This window comes from Equus asinus, chromosome 12 (genome assembly GCF_041296235.1).
Source record: "Equus asinus isolate D_3611 breed Donkey chromosome 12, EquAss-T2T_v2, whole genome shotgun sequence".
Lineage (NCBI taxonomy): Eukaryota > Metazoa > Chordata > Mammalia > Perissodactyla > Equidae > Equus > Equus asinus.
The window spans coordinates 70,807,646-70,823,491 of NC_091801.1; the positions used below are offsets into that span (position 1 = coordinate 70,807,646).

Consider the following 15,846-nt stretch of genomic DNA (forward strand, 5'->3'; position numbering starts at 1 on the left):
CACTCTGCTTTCTTTACTTTATGTGTTGGTTTTGTTTGTTTTTATACATGAGTTTTTGTTTGAACAAAAGTTCCCAAGGGCAGATGTGTGTATGTGTTTTGCTCAGTTTCCTTTTTTGATGATCGTAATAAGTCCTTATCTGTGAATATTTTCTTGGTGTGCACAAAAGTAGGAACACGAACAATTCTGTTTGACTATGCTTTGATGTATCAGATGTTGTGCTAGGACTTTTCACAAACACTATCCTGTTTCTTTGTCATCAAAGCTCTGAGAAACTGGCGTGATTTCCACTAATTTTAAAACGCAGGAGGAGAGGCTCAGAGAGAGGCAGTGACCTGTTCATGTTGTCTCAGGCAGACAAGGGTGGGCCCGAGAAAGAAGCCCAGAGCTGTGAGAACCAAGTTCTGTCTTCTTGCCAGCTCGCAGCACATGATCTACCAGTTTGGCTGGGGTTATGGGTTGAATTGTGTCCCCCTACAAATTCGTATGTTGAAGTCCCAATCTCTCAGTACCGCAGAATGCAGGCTTATGTGGAGAAAGGGTCCTCACAGAGGTAATCAAGGTAAAACGAGGTCATTCTGGTGGGCTCTAATCCAATATGACTGGGTCCTTATGAGAAGGGGAAACGTGGACACAGACATGGCAGACAGAAGACCATGTGAAGACACAGGGAGAATGTGATATGAACATGAAGACAGACATCTACAAGGTAAGGAGAGAGGCCTGGAACAGATCCTTCCCTCACACTCCTCAGAAGGAACCAACCCTGCTGACACCTTGATTTGAGACTTCCAGCTCCCAGAACTGTGAGACAATGAATTTCTGTTATGAAGCCACCCAGTCTATGATATTTTGTTATGGCAGCCCTAGCAATCCAATGTAGCTGGTCACCTGGAGAACACATGAAACATTAGTTTTGATGGCAGAAAGGGTGGCTTTAAGAATGCACGGAAGTTTGGGGCCACTATATGGAAAAAAAAAGTCTTCAAGGAATGGAATGGGGAATGGAGGAGAGAAAAGAAATGTCCAGTAGAAGAGAGGTCCCATGAAGCCCTGTTGCCTTCCTCCCCATGCTGCCCAGGCCAGCCCTGCCACTAGGAATAAATCCACAAGGCAAATTATTCAGAACCATGTGTACTGGGGCCAGAAATGCATCATTTAACTTTTTGCAGTAGATGTACCTTTTTCATTTGGTTTTGTTTTAGGCTAAAATTACAATATTAAATTTTAATATTCAAACATTAGCAGGAGTTTGCATTCCCTGAACGTCCACCCACCTCTTTCCTCCAGCATACGTGGAAGGGTGACAGAGAAGAGCAAGACACAGCATGCTGGAAAGAGGACCAGGCTATGGCTGCTGGTCCTGTCCCTGCACTGGAGAGGCTGTGTGACCTTGAATGCATTGCTCCCCTCTTCTGGGCTTGGTTACTTCCTCTGTCAAATGTTGGAGATGACCTGAGCGCTCTTTAAGTTTCCTCCTGCTCTAAGTATCTGCAAGTCTCTGTATCTCTAGAGACTAGAAGGAGCCAAGTAGAAATCAACAACAGATGGCTGCTCAGGAATTGAGTATCTGTCTGTACCTTTGCCATCATCAGAGCTGGGAGGGGTGTTGGAGAGCCATGGAAAGCGAGCATCTCCATGTGTGGATAGGTGTGTGACCTGAGCAGGGTCTCTACAGATCTTTAGAGTCCTAATCAAAGAAAAGTTCATAGTGCCTGTTCTTATCCTCTTTTGTCACTGATAAAACATAAACATTACATGTATGCTCAAAATAAAAGATTTTCTGACTGAGAAATCTCGGATTACTTATTGAAGCTTCTGTGATCATGTAGGTCTGACTGTGCGTGTGTGTGTGTGTGTGTGTCACCTAGGCATGTGCTTCAGTTTCCCTGGTATCCCAGTCTTTGTGGGGGTAATTAAGCCTTGAAAAGCAGGTGCTTCAAGATTCCCTTTTCTCTGCTCTAAGGGCTGCCTCCTGATTTCTACTATTGGTGAGAGTATAAGTTAGCGTCTCTTTACTTCATACTCAGATCTTCTCTACAGACCCCCGGGTTGAGAGTCCCTCTCTGTGACTGATACCCTCACCGTCATCCACCCAAGAGGAAAATTCACCCAAGAGGGATTTGTTGCCAAAATTTGGAACGACATTGGGTAGAGTTAACTTATTTCTCTTCTGGCCTCCTTCTTGATCAGTCCCACAAGACAAATCCAGCAGACTGCAAAAATACTAGAAGTTCTTCACTGAAGAGTCAGGGAGCGCCAGAAGAGTTTTGTGACATAGTGAGAGCAAATGATGACTTTCCAACTAACGTATAAGTTTCTTGAAAAATGCTTCTATTCTTAGACCTCAGAAGAGACACTGTTTACCATATAATATAATCCCATCAAGGGAGTGACATCCCACCAAGTTTTCCATATTCTGTTGGTTAGAAGCAAGACACAGGTTCTTCCTACACTAAAGAAGAAGAGATTATAATTCATTGTGTTATAATCTTGGTTCATGGCCCCCTTCCTGAGTCTTCAAGGCCAGAAACATCAGGCCAAATCCTTCTTGGCTGCCATCTCCATGGTTCTCCCTCTCTTCCCTCTCTTCCCCCTTTAAGGATCCTTGCAATTACATTGGGTGCAGCTGGATAATCCAGGATTATTGCCCTATTTTAAGGTCAGCCAATTAGCAAACATAATTCCATCTGTAACATTAATTCTCCTCTGCCATAAAACATATTCACAGGTTCAGGGAATCAGGACATGGACGTCTTTGGGGAGCCATTACGGTGCTTGCTACAACTATTGATTATTTTTTTGTAGAGGGAAGTAACACTTGTGGTTATTATTCTTTTAAATCCTTATCTTTCAGAGATACGTATTGCGTAGTTTACAGATGAAAAGATATGATGCTTGAAATTGGCTTCAAAATAATACAAGGGAGGAAAGAAGATAGAGATATGAAAGAAAATTGGCCATGAGCTGATAATTGTTGAACCTGTGTGTTTGGCGTGTAGTGGTCCACTATGTGATTCTGCCTACTTTTGAATACTTGTAAAATTTTGCGTATTAAAAAAATAATAACTGAAAAGAGACACCATGAGATCTTAGCATAAACTGAGCAATTCTGTGTGCTAGGTACTATGCTAAATGCCTCATTTACATCATATCCTTTGGTTCTCACAACTCTATGAGGAAAACATTAATAGTCCACTTATAAATAAGAAACCTGCTGCTCTGAGAGATTAAATGACTTGCCCAAGTATACCAAGAACCAGGTGCTGAATTCAGATTTCCTTTGATTTCAAAGCCTATGTTTTTTTTTTCTTTTTTTATTAATGTTATGATAGATTACAAAAAAATATGGAATGCTTCACGAATTTGCGTGTCATCCTTGCACAGGGGCCATGCTAATCTTCTCTGTATCATTCCAATTTTAGTATATGTGCTGCCGAAGCGAGCACTCAAAGCCTATGTTTTTAATCACCATTTTAAGTTAAATCAGCAAATACAGATTAAGTGGCTACATAGGGCACTGGGAAGTTGACACTTTTTAGAAGATGTGCTGTTGCGTCTCAAGGAGATCAAGACCTAGAAAATATTTGTTGAAGTGCAATTCTGGTCCTGGCTCAACCACTTACCAATGAGGAGAGGCAAATTATTTCATCTCTCTAGACCTCAGGCCCTTTACCTATATCATGTGATCATGGAATCCATTCTGCAAATTGCAGAGGACACTAGAGAAGATCATATGAAGTCATTTAAGTAAAAGCCATTATGAACAGTAAAGGGCTGTATAAGTAAAAAGGATGAAATGCAGCAACAACAACGATGATAATGTGGTTGAAGACAAAAAGGCTCTTGGCCCACACAGAAAGGAGGAGATTCTTAGTGTACTATACTGAGTTCTCCAAAGCCCCATGGTTTTTCCTTCATGCGAAGCCCTCAACAAATTCACATATAGTGAGGCTGACCCTGGGAACATCCAAGACGGCGACATTTCAGAGCAATTGTGGAGAAGCTTGGGCATCACATTGAAGTCTCCTCCAGCTCAGGGACTGTGCTTAGAACACAGGGAGAGCCATGTATGAGGAACAAGAATTATTTTTGACGTGTAACTGAGAAATCATGACATGGCATATTAACAAGGAGACAGGAACAGATGGTGTCAGATGCACATTAACCTTCAACATGATGTCCTTCAGGACCTGGTCCCAACTTGAATCTCCAGCTTTATCTCCCACCACACCCACACCTACACCCAGTCATATACCCTTCACTCTGGTTTGGCTTAAAATGCAGTTTCCAGGAAAGCCACACCATCTCACTGCCTTCTTACTCACAATACTCATGCAACAACACTCTCCCTCCACCTTTGCTTGATTCTTCCTCACGCTTTACGATTCAAGCCAGATCCTTCCTTAGGAAAACTTCCTTGATGCAAGTCTAAGTTGAATTAAATATCCCTCCTTTGACTTCCGCGAAAACCTATGATTTCTAAACTATACTTTTGTTGTCTATTTGAACACTAGACCAAGAACTACTGAAGGCAGCAACTGGCTTTTGTTTCTCTATCTCTAGCGCCTATAGAAGAGCAGAGAATATAAAAGGTGTTTCGTGATATGTGTTGAATGAAAGATGGTATGTCACAGAAAATAAATATTATTTGACATATCCCTCCTTTTAGGGGGTGGTTCTTTGTAATTGAAGGTTTCTTTGCTGAGTGCTACATTGGTTGTGAGTGTGCAAGCATGGACACAGCAGCTTGAGATCTACTTTGTTCATCATAGTTAAGAGGAGAGAGACTTGGAGAAGCACAAGATCAGGAAAGGTGGAGGAGGACTCCTCGGGGAGATGGCTATATTAGTTTATGTAAGGTCAGCTGCTATGACAGATAAAGCTTGAAATATCTTTGACTCAATACAATGAAAGTTTATTTCTCACTCACATAAAGTTTAATTCTCTCTTACATAAACTTTATCTCTCATGTAAACACCTAAAAGATGATCCTGATGGCAAGGAGAAGAGGTGTGAACTAGAGTTAGAATTAGTTCTGCCCCATACAGAGCCAGGTTGATGAAGGTTTCAATACCATCAACAGTCTAATCCCTTGACTTTCAACATCGAGCCAGCAGAGAGAGAAAGAAAGAGAGAGGCTTGTCTATGGGAGGTTTTCACGGGCCAGGACATCGGGAAGGGGTACATACCACTTCTACCCATATTCCATTGGATAAACTCAGTCACATGGCTATATCTACCTGCAAAGGAGTCTGGGAAATGTAGTTTCGGTATGTGTCCAAGAACAAGAGAAAACGACCTTCGATGAATGCATAGCAGTCTCTCCCACCAGGTCTGAGAACTGAGGAATTTTTGTCAAAAATGAGGAAGAGAACTGTCAAGACAGAAGGCAGAGAAAGGGAAGGAAGGGGAAGGAAAAAAGACAAAGGAAGAAAAGAAGAAGGAAACAGCAAAGGAGAATCTGAAGGAGTTCATGGTGAATAGTGTTCTGTAGCCTTGACTCTATTATCCCTAAAAAACTCTTCAGTGTACTACCTTGTTCCATCATGATTGTGCACAAGTGGATAGATTTAAAAAGGGACTAGTACTCAAGAATGAGGACAAAGCTAACATGTGGGTTATAGAATGAATAATTAAAAAGATTACATGTTTCTTCCAATGATGGTTCCATTTGTCAAAACGTGATCGACACTCCTTTTGGGTAACTGCCTCCAGAGTCAATTTCCAGCCTTGCAAGAAAATCACAGCCTGCGTTTTTATTTTTTTTTAAAGGAAAAGTCACTAAATGTCTGTGTGTGCTTGGAATGGCACCATTTAAAAGATGATAAGAAAAAGTCCCTGCCCTAGAAGCATTTGCAATACAGTCAAAGTGTCAGAGCCACATGTGACTTAGGACTGGCTATCTCCTACAACCTGTGGTCCCCGTTCCTCTTAAGGTGGCCCATTGGACACAATTCTCTCCTTCTCTGCTCCCTCTAGTCCTACGGGTAAGAGCCCTGCTGCTCACTAGTCCTGGAGTATTGCACTATCCCTTGTGGCTTCCTAATACTGCCCATACCTTTTTAAATGATCCTTTATTAAACTGTCTTTGGAGCATCCTCCTCTGCGTGAGCCATCTGTTTCCTTTTGGAACCCTGACTAGTCCATAGGGTGATCTTGTGCAAGTCTCTTACATTTTTTGAGCCTTTGTTTACTCATCTGTAAAATGCAATTAAGTGTAGTTCCTTTCTCCTGGTCCTAGGCAACTTTAGTTAAGGAGAATGCTGTGGAGTATGGGAAAGACTATGTGCATGGGAGAAGGGCAGACCAGGGTTTAAATCTGACTTTTGCTCTTACAAGTTGAGTAACCCTCAGCACTTTGCAACAAATTTCTTTTTTTTTTTTCTTCCTCTTCTCCCCAAAACCCCCCAGTACATAGTTGTATATTCTAGTTGTGAGTGCCTCTGGTTGTGCTATGTGGGACACCACCTCAGCATGGCCCAATGAGCAGTGCCATGTCTGTGCCTAGGATCTGAACCAGTGAAACCCTGGGCCCTTAAAGGGGAGTGCATGAACTTAACCACTCAGCCATGGGGCGGGCCCCAACAAATCTCTATGATTCAGTTTCTTGTGGGTAAAAGGATTATAAAAAATGTTCAACAGAACTTAGAGTTTCGGCTGAGACCCCAAAGATGGGAACAAAGCTAAGTAGCCAGGTAATCTACAGAGAGGAGCTGGATCCCTCCACATGAGAACTGCTAATTGGTAACCAAATCTGACACTCCCAAAAGCTTGCTTACAAGAAGTCTAGAAGCCTCCTTGGAAAGAAAGAAATTCTTTCAAAAATGCTTGTAATATTGGAGATGGATTTGCTTCCACTCACCCACAGCAAAATGAGGAAGTCTAGGATAATCAGTCTTGGAAAGAGGATTTGTTAAGAGAAGGAAGACTGGCATCTCGCTCTCAGGCTGGATACTTTCTGGGATGCAGAGATGCAAAGACTGGTCCCAAGCTGCCCCTGCAGTGGAGCGTAGTGGAGTTCTTGAGAGATTTTAAATTCACCCCCTGGCATTGAGAACATAGATACTAGTGCCTAGCTTGCTTAGAGAACATTAAGGGTGAGGCTCCTCAAAGTGCCCACGATGGCGGAGCAAGTGTGTGTGCATTTCACCAGGCCCAGGTGAATACCATGGAAGGAAGCTTAACCAATCTGCTCAAGAGAACTAGGGTACCACAAGGGGCAGGAGCTGAAAGAAGTTACAAGAGATTAGCCTAGCACATTGCCAAGTCAGTGTCTCTGAGGAAGCCGCATGAAAGGTGCCACCTGGAAGACTGCACATTTGGATCTGATCATTTGGAGCACCTTCAACAGCCAAGAGAGCATCACAAACAGAATCTGCCACCTGATCTCTCACCCTTCCCACTACCCTAACCTTGGAAAATCCATCAGCAATTAGGGAAGTCAGGTAGGCGGTGGAGCAAGGAGAGTTGAAGAATGGGCCAAGCACTCTATGCTTTTACCGAAGCATCTGGACACGCCTGAGCTGGGCAGAGCGGAGAAGCTTGAAACTGGATGTGAGATTAAATTTTGATTTGGGTTGGAGTGGACGTTTTAATACTTGAAAGTGACTGGGAATCTACCTCTCCCTGATACACCATCAGTGGAGGGAGAAGGCAAATACAACTAAGTGAGTTTGAAGGCCATGGGGAGAAAAGGAAAGCTATTTCCTGATTATATCAACCAGGTCCAACCTATTTCCAACAAACCTATTCCACTTACTTTGCAGAGTATTTGTGAAGAATAACCGAGAAAGCACAAAGTAGTGCCTAGCATGGTACATCCTCAACATTACTAGTATTATTATTAAAGATTTCAATCTACATGTTGCACGTGCAAGTTAATAACACATGAAGTAGTCACATTCTGACAGGGTTAATGTAGAAGACCGGTTGCCCCAGTGAGCTCTGAGCCCAGGAATCTGTTTTTAGAGAACCTCAGGCTCCTGAGTGGCCAGGAGCCTGGCCAGGTTGGTGTCCAGAAGGCTAAGAGCAAAATACAAATTGTCCATATGGTCTTTCACAATGGTCATTGAACTGATGTCTGGCCCAAGTCCACACCACCACTTGCATATCAGACCCACATAACAATCTTCAAACTCTTACAGCAGCATACAAAATGTTTTGACTCTGGTTTCCAAATGCACTTTCAACATGCCCCACTTTGCCTGTTAGTTTCTTCTTCCTGGAAGCAGTCTACTCTGCTATTTTGGTCCTAGTTGTCCTTTCAGAACAATCACATTCTTTCTATTAAGACTAAAATACCTGGGTGTCTATGTTCTTTTAGACTTCATTTTTTTCTTAGTGATTCAGCAACTCTACCATTTAACTACTACATCCTTTAAAGGCAGATTAGGTGAATAAACTCACCTGAATTGAACGAGTGAGAAAACACAGGCTGAGACATTAAGGGACTTGTCAAAATTCACACATAGGACACAGTTAGGACCTCGCTAATGCATCATTCTTCAAGAAGACTCACTCTCTGGTTTTGCACCCTTGGTAAATATTTGTGGTTGTACTTGTGGGAGTACATTTGTGGGAGCACATGGAAGCCATCAAACTTCCTATGTAATACATATGTCCCTTCCTGGCTGTATCTGTGTGGCAGAGGATGGAGGGGGACTATTCTTCTTTATCCACTTCATGGTTAGTATTGTGGAGACTACATGGATTCAGAAAGCCAATTGGTACTAGAGTCTTGGCTACAACAGTTTCATCTACCACTACTCCTTTGCTGTGCCACACCATCTCTGTACACAGTTCTTTCATTGACCTCTGGGCAAGGAGTGAAAATCCCATAAGCCAAGGAGAAAGGGAGTTTACTATTTTCCCTCCGATTTTTGGCTAAAATATACTGGGTATAGTTTACAAAATATTTCAACAAACCCTCCAGGTTAGCGTCCTCTTAACATATATAACCATGGGAATCTCCCGAAAGATATGGAAAATTTTCTCAGAAAAAGAAGCCCACAGAAGACATAGATACAAATTTTGCATAAATATCAGAAGGCTGGTGAACACTATCCATACAACTTTGCAGAGATCCATGAACTCCTGGCTAAGATTCCTGTCCTCATGGACGTGAAACAGCACCTTCTTCTTGGGCACCCTCAGAGCATCAGTAAGAACCAGAGGATCAATGAATCCAAAGTGGTTCCTCTTCCAAGGAGTGCAGGAGGAGGGGAACAAGCTCACTGGGATGAACATTACTGAAAGGTGCTGTATGGGAAATTTTCAACAGGTACTCCCATGCGTTTTCTTGCAGCAGAAAGCAACGTTTACTAATGCTGAGGATTTAGGTAAGTTTGCTTGAAGTCCATTTTTGATGTGTTATTGTGATTCACATTAATATGGATCATCATAATGTATACATGGACCACGGACTTTTGTCAGCCAACAAATTTTATAAAAACATTTTCAAAAATGTTTGGCTCACTCCTTGAAAGAGAGCTGCTATATGCCTTATATTGCAGGGCCTCTGATTCCAGCATCCTCTCTTCTCCTCTACCATCCAGGTTGCATAGGAGAGTGATGAGCACATGTTGGGAACACAGTAATCGCAAGTTAAGAAGAATCCCTGCCTGAACCTCCTTGTCAGCCCATAGGTGGTGAACTTGTATCAGAGAGGGAGCTGGTACCGAGAGCAAGGGGAGTCAGCGCATCGTTCTTTCTATTAAATGCCATCTTAACCGATTTTACCACTAAACAGATTTTAGTAGAATGAGGGGTGGGAAATATGGAGATGAGAGTAGAGGTCTAAACCTCTAATGGTGAGAAGAATGATGGCAAAAAGATTCTAACTTTCACAGACTGAGAAAAGTTGACTGGAGAAAGAAAGATACAAGAAAAAAAATCACGACTAACCTAGAGGTGAACTGTTGAAGGACCCAGCTCATGGCCCAGTGTCACTGCGGCTTAGGAAGGCTCAGCAAACCCCTGCAGCGAGAGCTTTTACCTCTGAGAGGACATGGTGGGGTGGCTTTTAAGCCTTCCTTTATAACAGTTGTAAGTAGGGGCGAGCGAGCCTGCACCACTGTGCTCATTTAATAACAGAAGTCACCTTGCTAGGTGCACAGCTCTCTCCTCAGCTCTCTTCTCTTTGGGAAGCTTAAGACCCATTTGTTGCTTAGACAGAGCTGTCGGAAATAAACTCATTCAAGAAATGGAGGTAGCAAAAAAATATAGGAACCCTCAAGGGAAGTTACTCTTTCATCAACATGGTCGCTGTCATCATATCATCATGATTACCTAGCTAGACACAAAAGTAGTGTTGAGTGTATGCACATATGTGTGAGTATACACACATATATATGTAGTGTATACATATACATCTAGTATGCTGGTGTATGTGTGTATAGTATGTGTGTATGCAGAGTGTGTGTTTGTGTATAACTTCCCAACAACACTGAAAATGTAGGAATTCTTAATTTTCATTGCATATATGAGCATACTGCAGCTCACAAAGACTAGATGACCTCCCCAAGGACTCTCTCTCAATTATCAACAGAACCAGGATTATGTTCCTGAGGTTATTGGCTCCCAAACCCCTCATGGTTCCATTATTTACTCTATTTCCAATTATTTATTTAACAAATATTTGCTGAGATTGTCTACTATGTGCCAGGCACCGTGCTAGATGGTAGGGATACCAAAATGAAAATGTGCCGCCCTCAGGAAGCCCACTGTCTGGTATAAACTATTGTCTAGTAACATATTTTGGAATTTGCTTTAACCATTAAGGCATTGTACAAATATGAGCTGCTTCTGTTGGACAAAGCAATGTCACCCTGGTCATTCACCCATTTCTTAGGGAGCTGTGCCAACCTTACTTATAACCTTTGCATCCCTTATCTCTTTTCCCCTTGGGCTGACCTCCAGGCTGCAGGTGAAATGTCTGCATCTGGTCTCTGTGTTCCTTTCTGTTGGTTCCCTGTTCATGGTTCCCTAGCTCTGTCTGACCATCACTGTCCCTGCTCATCTGCCAGCATCCCAGGTCCTGGCCTTACCTGGTCTGGTCCTGAGCTCAGTTTCTTAATGCTGTGACCAGTGACTCAGTTCACTTTTGAAGAGGAAGGAAAGGCAAGGAACCAGATCAGAAAAGTTCCTTAGAATGCTGAGGAGGAAGAGTCTAGCTCTGAGAGACTGCCCAAAGAGAGGGTAGAATAAATTTGTAGAGTATAGTGATTATAAGCAAGGACTTTGAGTCTTATAAACTTTTTCTTACTAGTCTTTCTAGCTACGTGACTTGGGAAAAAGACTTAATCACTCTCTGCCTTGGTTTTGTGGGAGATAATAATAGTAAACCCCTTATATGGTGATTCAAAGTAGTGATTGAATTAATAGAGCAAGATAATTATCATTATACAGTATTTTGACATTTAAGTCAAGAAATATTAAATAGTCATGTGAATACCTAATGAGATGTGGTCCCCATGGCCTTTGTGCTGGATGTGTTCAGTCCACCTGCCCAGATCCACTCTCATCCTTCTTCTCTGTACCCCAGGAGGCTGACCTGGATGAATCCATCAATGTTCTCCCTTGCTGTTTGCCTTCTAGTTGGCTTTGGCCAATTATAAACACCAGCAGAAGAAGAGGGAGGGAGGAGAGTGGGGTCGGGTATTTATTCTCAGAGTTACCCCTGGAGCTAGCCACCTCCCTCCTCCTTGGGTCTTGCTCATGTCAGGAAGCTTTCTCCACACAAGCCAGGCCCTTTCTGTCTCTGTTCCACATACCACGTCTTTCCCTAGGACCCAGGGCTAGTAAAGGAACCTTGCTCTTAATAGCCCTGGTACTGCTTCTTCCCTCAGGTTTCCTTACACCTGCTCACAACATTGTAATTTCTCAATTAGACTCTCCTTGAATGTGACTAACCTGAAGGTGATGTCTTTTACCAGGACCCTGACCGATACCACCTTCTTCACTTTGCCTTATATGCTGCTTCCCCTGAAAGAAGGCCAGAGTCCAATTCTGAAGCTCTTCTCGGTTGAGTTTCTGTTGGTGAAATGATTGAGAATAAAGCACTCGTTAAAATAAATTATGCTGGGAGGACAGGTCAGGCCCTGGAGGAATAGAGGAGAGTGTTGCAGAGAGATTTTAGTCCCAGAGATGAACAAAGCATAAGGGAAGAGCTGACAGTTGGAACTAGGACCACCTACATCAATTCTCTTGCCTCCCGAAATTACCCCACCACATCTTCCTCCCCATCCAGCACCCCCAGATTCCCCTTCCTGGACTCCTGAGAGCATATCTGAGATAACACCAACTCTAGGGGGCTACAAATTGATGAAGATGATTGATGAAGAGCAGAACAGGTGTTCAACTTCACTGGTAACCCAGAGAAAGGAAATCAAATGATAATAAAGGTTTTAAACAAAGAAGGAAGACCTTCTAAATCAGGGCGCATTTTTAAATTCACAATTTTAATGCAAAGATTTCTGGTTTCAGCTCAGAGATATAAAGAGCTAGAAAGAACACTGCCCTCACCCTTACAACAAGAAAAAAGCTAGACAGGCTGCAAGTTAACAATTTTTCTTGAACGCGACAAAGAACTGAGGCCATGAAGCTAACCCGAAATCTGGGAAGAAACAGGCATCTACAGAGGAGATACAGGATCCGAGCATTTTGCTCATTTACTAACCTGGGACAGACGCTCTGGAAGCTGGTAAGAAGGTTTAGTTAAAATCATGTGTGTGAAATATACATATATATATATATATATATACACACATACACACATATATATATACATACACACACATATATGATTATATATGTTATGTGAAAAAAATAATAGATATATATGTGTATATATATAAATTTACACACATACACACGGTGTGTATACACTAATTTGAGTCAAAGACAGTGTAAATTATACCATGCTTAGTTCATTTCACAACGTGGATTTAATCATTCTCATTGAGTCCTTTGTTACCTCTACTTTTATTTTACTTTTAATTTTTAAATATTTCAAACTTACATAAAATTGCAGAGAGTCAGACAAACATCCACAGAGCCCCTGCTCCCCAGGTTTAACCGATGCTGACACAGGTCACCTCCCATATTTCCTGCCCCTCCTCTGTTTGGATGAGGCTTCTTGGGCTCAGCAGACTTCCAGGGGCTCAGGACAATGCCACCCCATCTTTGCTGTCCACGCGCACCTCACCGTGCCCGGAGAACTGTCCCGCACATTCCCCTCTTCTTTAGCAATCCAGCTCCTTCTTCTCCCCCTGGGACTCAGCATGGTGACAGACAACATCCAAGTTCATTTCTGTCTCATTGCAGTTGGTGAGATTTTGTTTTTTTGTATAAGAAAAAGGACCTGCTCCCAGCCTCAGCTTTGAAAGAGAAATTGGCCTGAAACAGCATGCTCCTTGTCACACGAAGACCTTAATAATAAAAGCTCTGGTTTTTGAAGCCCTGATATGTACTAATTCATTTAACATATTGACCATTTGTCTTTCCAGCAACACCGTGAGGTATATGGGTGAACCCTGTATTACAGAGGGGAAACTGAGAGCTGGAGGGATAACCAGCTCGCCCAACCCCACTGGCCCAGCACATGGGAGAGGGGTCATTCATATGTGTAACTGTCCAGCACCAAAACCTGTACTTTTCTTCAACAATGAAAGCACAGACTGCCTTTCATTTTATATTATCTGGATCGGTTACACATAGGCCTTTTCTATGTTTGTGGCCGTATTTCAGATAACTGAGGTTAAGAGGTAAATGACCTCCAAGTTAGTGAGGACTACCTTATTCAAATGGATGTTTCTTTACAGCAAAGCCTTTAGATCCTGGACATGATTATTTTTCTTTTTTAACTAAGCTGGAGGAAGGGCAGGGCAGAACTTCTTTACACTGTGTCTTAGGCCAGGCCCATCGAAGCAGCACCTGGGGCAGTGATTTGGGTGAATGTGATTCACTGACTGGGGAGGGCTCTCAGGAGAGAGGAAATGCAGGAAGCAGGATGGGCAGGGGAGGAGGCTAGGCAGGGATGTGGTCTCAGCTGGATCTAGCTCAGCCTGATGGCAGGGGGAGCTCTGGAGCATGTTGCCACTTTGAGGCAAGGGGGCTGGCCCTTGTAGAAGATGGGAAGCAGCTTCTCATGGAAGCTGGGGAGTCTGCGCAGGGGTGGGGGAAAGGAAATCTGGATTGGGAACCAACATCCCAGTTCCACGGCCCTCAAACATTTGAAGGATTGAATGATGAGAGCCATTTGCACTACTGCAGAAAGACACAGAATAATTAAAAGGTTTGAATAGGAACTAAAGAATCCCCACTACCTTTTGGATGACTGGATACATTGAACCAGAAGATTAAGTATAGGGAGATAGGAAAACTAGTCTTAAATGATTAAATTCTTCTACCACTTACAAAACCATCAAATTAAAGGGAGAGTGAGTTTGGTCACTGGCTGACTACCTTCCGAACTTTCTGCTGTTCCTCCTGATGTGTCTTCACCGAGGCCCCATTGCCTGCCTCGAGATGGCTGATTTCAAGGCACTATCAAGACAAAAATAAAAATCCCATTTACTTTCTGCAGGAGATGACTGTCTGCTCCCTTTGAGCTGGGCCAGAGGGAGCATTCAGAATATATTGCTGGAAGTAAATGGCATTTTTCAGCTATTTAAATTGCAATTCACCCCTGAAAACTCCATTTTATTGAAATTCCTGGTTAATACTATTTCCCATGCTCAGGTATTCTCCCTAAATACACATAGGAGATGCAGGAGCCCAGGGCGAGACTGTTGCAGAGACAAAGCCCCTTAAAGAAGCCTCAGGCACTCACATACTCATTGCCATGTAGCAAGCCAAACTCAGAAAGGACTGACTCTTAACATGGCAGGCAGGTGTGTGGTAGGGCAGGGGACACTCCACTCAGAGTCAGAGGAATTAATTTGCCTCTCACTAGCTGTGTGCTCATGAACAAGTCATATAATCTCTCTGAGCTTTTTGGTTCACATTTCTAAAACGGGTTTAGGAATACCTTCCCCGCCTATCTCAGAGAGCTGTTCGGAAGATTACATTAGATTAACTTTTTATGAAAGTGCTATATAAAACAGTGCTACACAAATGGAATATAGCTGAAAATGATGTGTCTTGTAGCCAAACGCTTGAAAACCCACACTTAAGCTTATGGTAGGAAGAATTCTAAGATGGCCTCCAAGAATCCCACCCCATAGTGGATATTCCCCATACAATCCCCTCTCCTTGAGTATGTGCAGGTCCTGTGAATATGATAGGACAGTAATTCCCATGATTAGGTTATGTAATGTCAGACTCCATCTTAACAGACTGGAGAAAGATTCTTCCTGCTGGTTTTGAAGGAGTAAGCTTCCAGATCATGGTTAGGACCTAAAAGTGGCTTCTAGATGTTGAGATGGACCGCTAGCCATCAGCAAAAAATTAGAGAGCTCAGTAGTAAAACCAACAACCACCTGCCAATACCCTGAATGAGTGTGAAGAAAACCTCAGGCTCCAGAAGAGAATACTATCCAACCAACATGCTGATTTAAGCCTTGTAGGACCTGAGCAGAAAACCCAGTTACTCTGTGCCAGAACTTCCGACCTACAAAACCTCTGACATAATACATCCGTGTTGTTTCAGCTGTGAAGTTTGTGGCAATTTGTTACAAGCTATAGAAAATGTATATACAACTGACTGTTCTGAAATGGTCAACTGAGGACCTCTGAAACCCACTTCTCCATAAAAGCAAGGAGAACACCAGAGAAAACTGTCAAAATTAACTTTTTCAGCACTCTGAAAAATTATCAAAGCCTTGCAACAATCCAAACAGCATT

The 15,846-nt window shown here is 42.7% G+C and overlaps 1 protein-coding gene and 1 non-coding gene across 6 annotated transcripts in view; both read right to left on the reverse strand.

The window, feature by feature from the left end:
- Positions 1–15,846, reverse strand: part of LRATD2 (LRAT domain containing 2) — a 56,356-nt gene that overhangs the window by 18,489 nt on the left and 22,021 nt on the right. The window contains exon 4 of one of the 5 annotated variants that reach the window (XR_011493344.1): positions 11,914–12,033. The exons of the other annotated variants lie outside the window; for them this stretch is intronic. The gene's annotated coding sequence lies outside the window, so the exon portion shown is untranslated. The remainder of the gene's footprint in view (positions 1–11,913; positions 12,034–15,846) is intronic. 5 annotated transcript variants of the gene reach the window in all.
- LOC123275888 (U6 spliceosomal RNA) lies at positions 3,343–3,449 on the reverse strand. Its single transcript, XR_006512061.2, has one exon. It is a non-coding gene; the product is annotated as a U6 spliceosomal RNA (small nuclear RNA).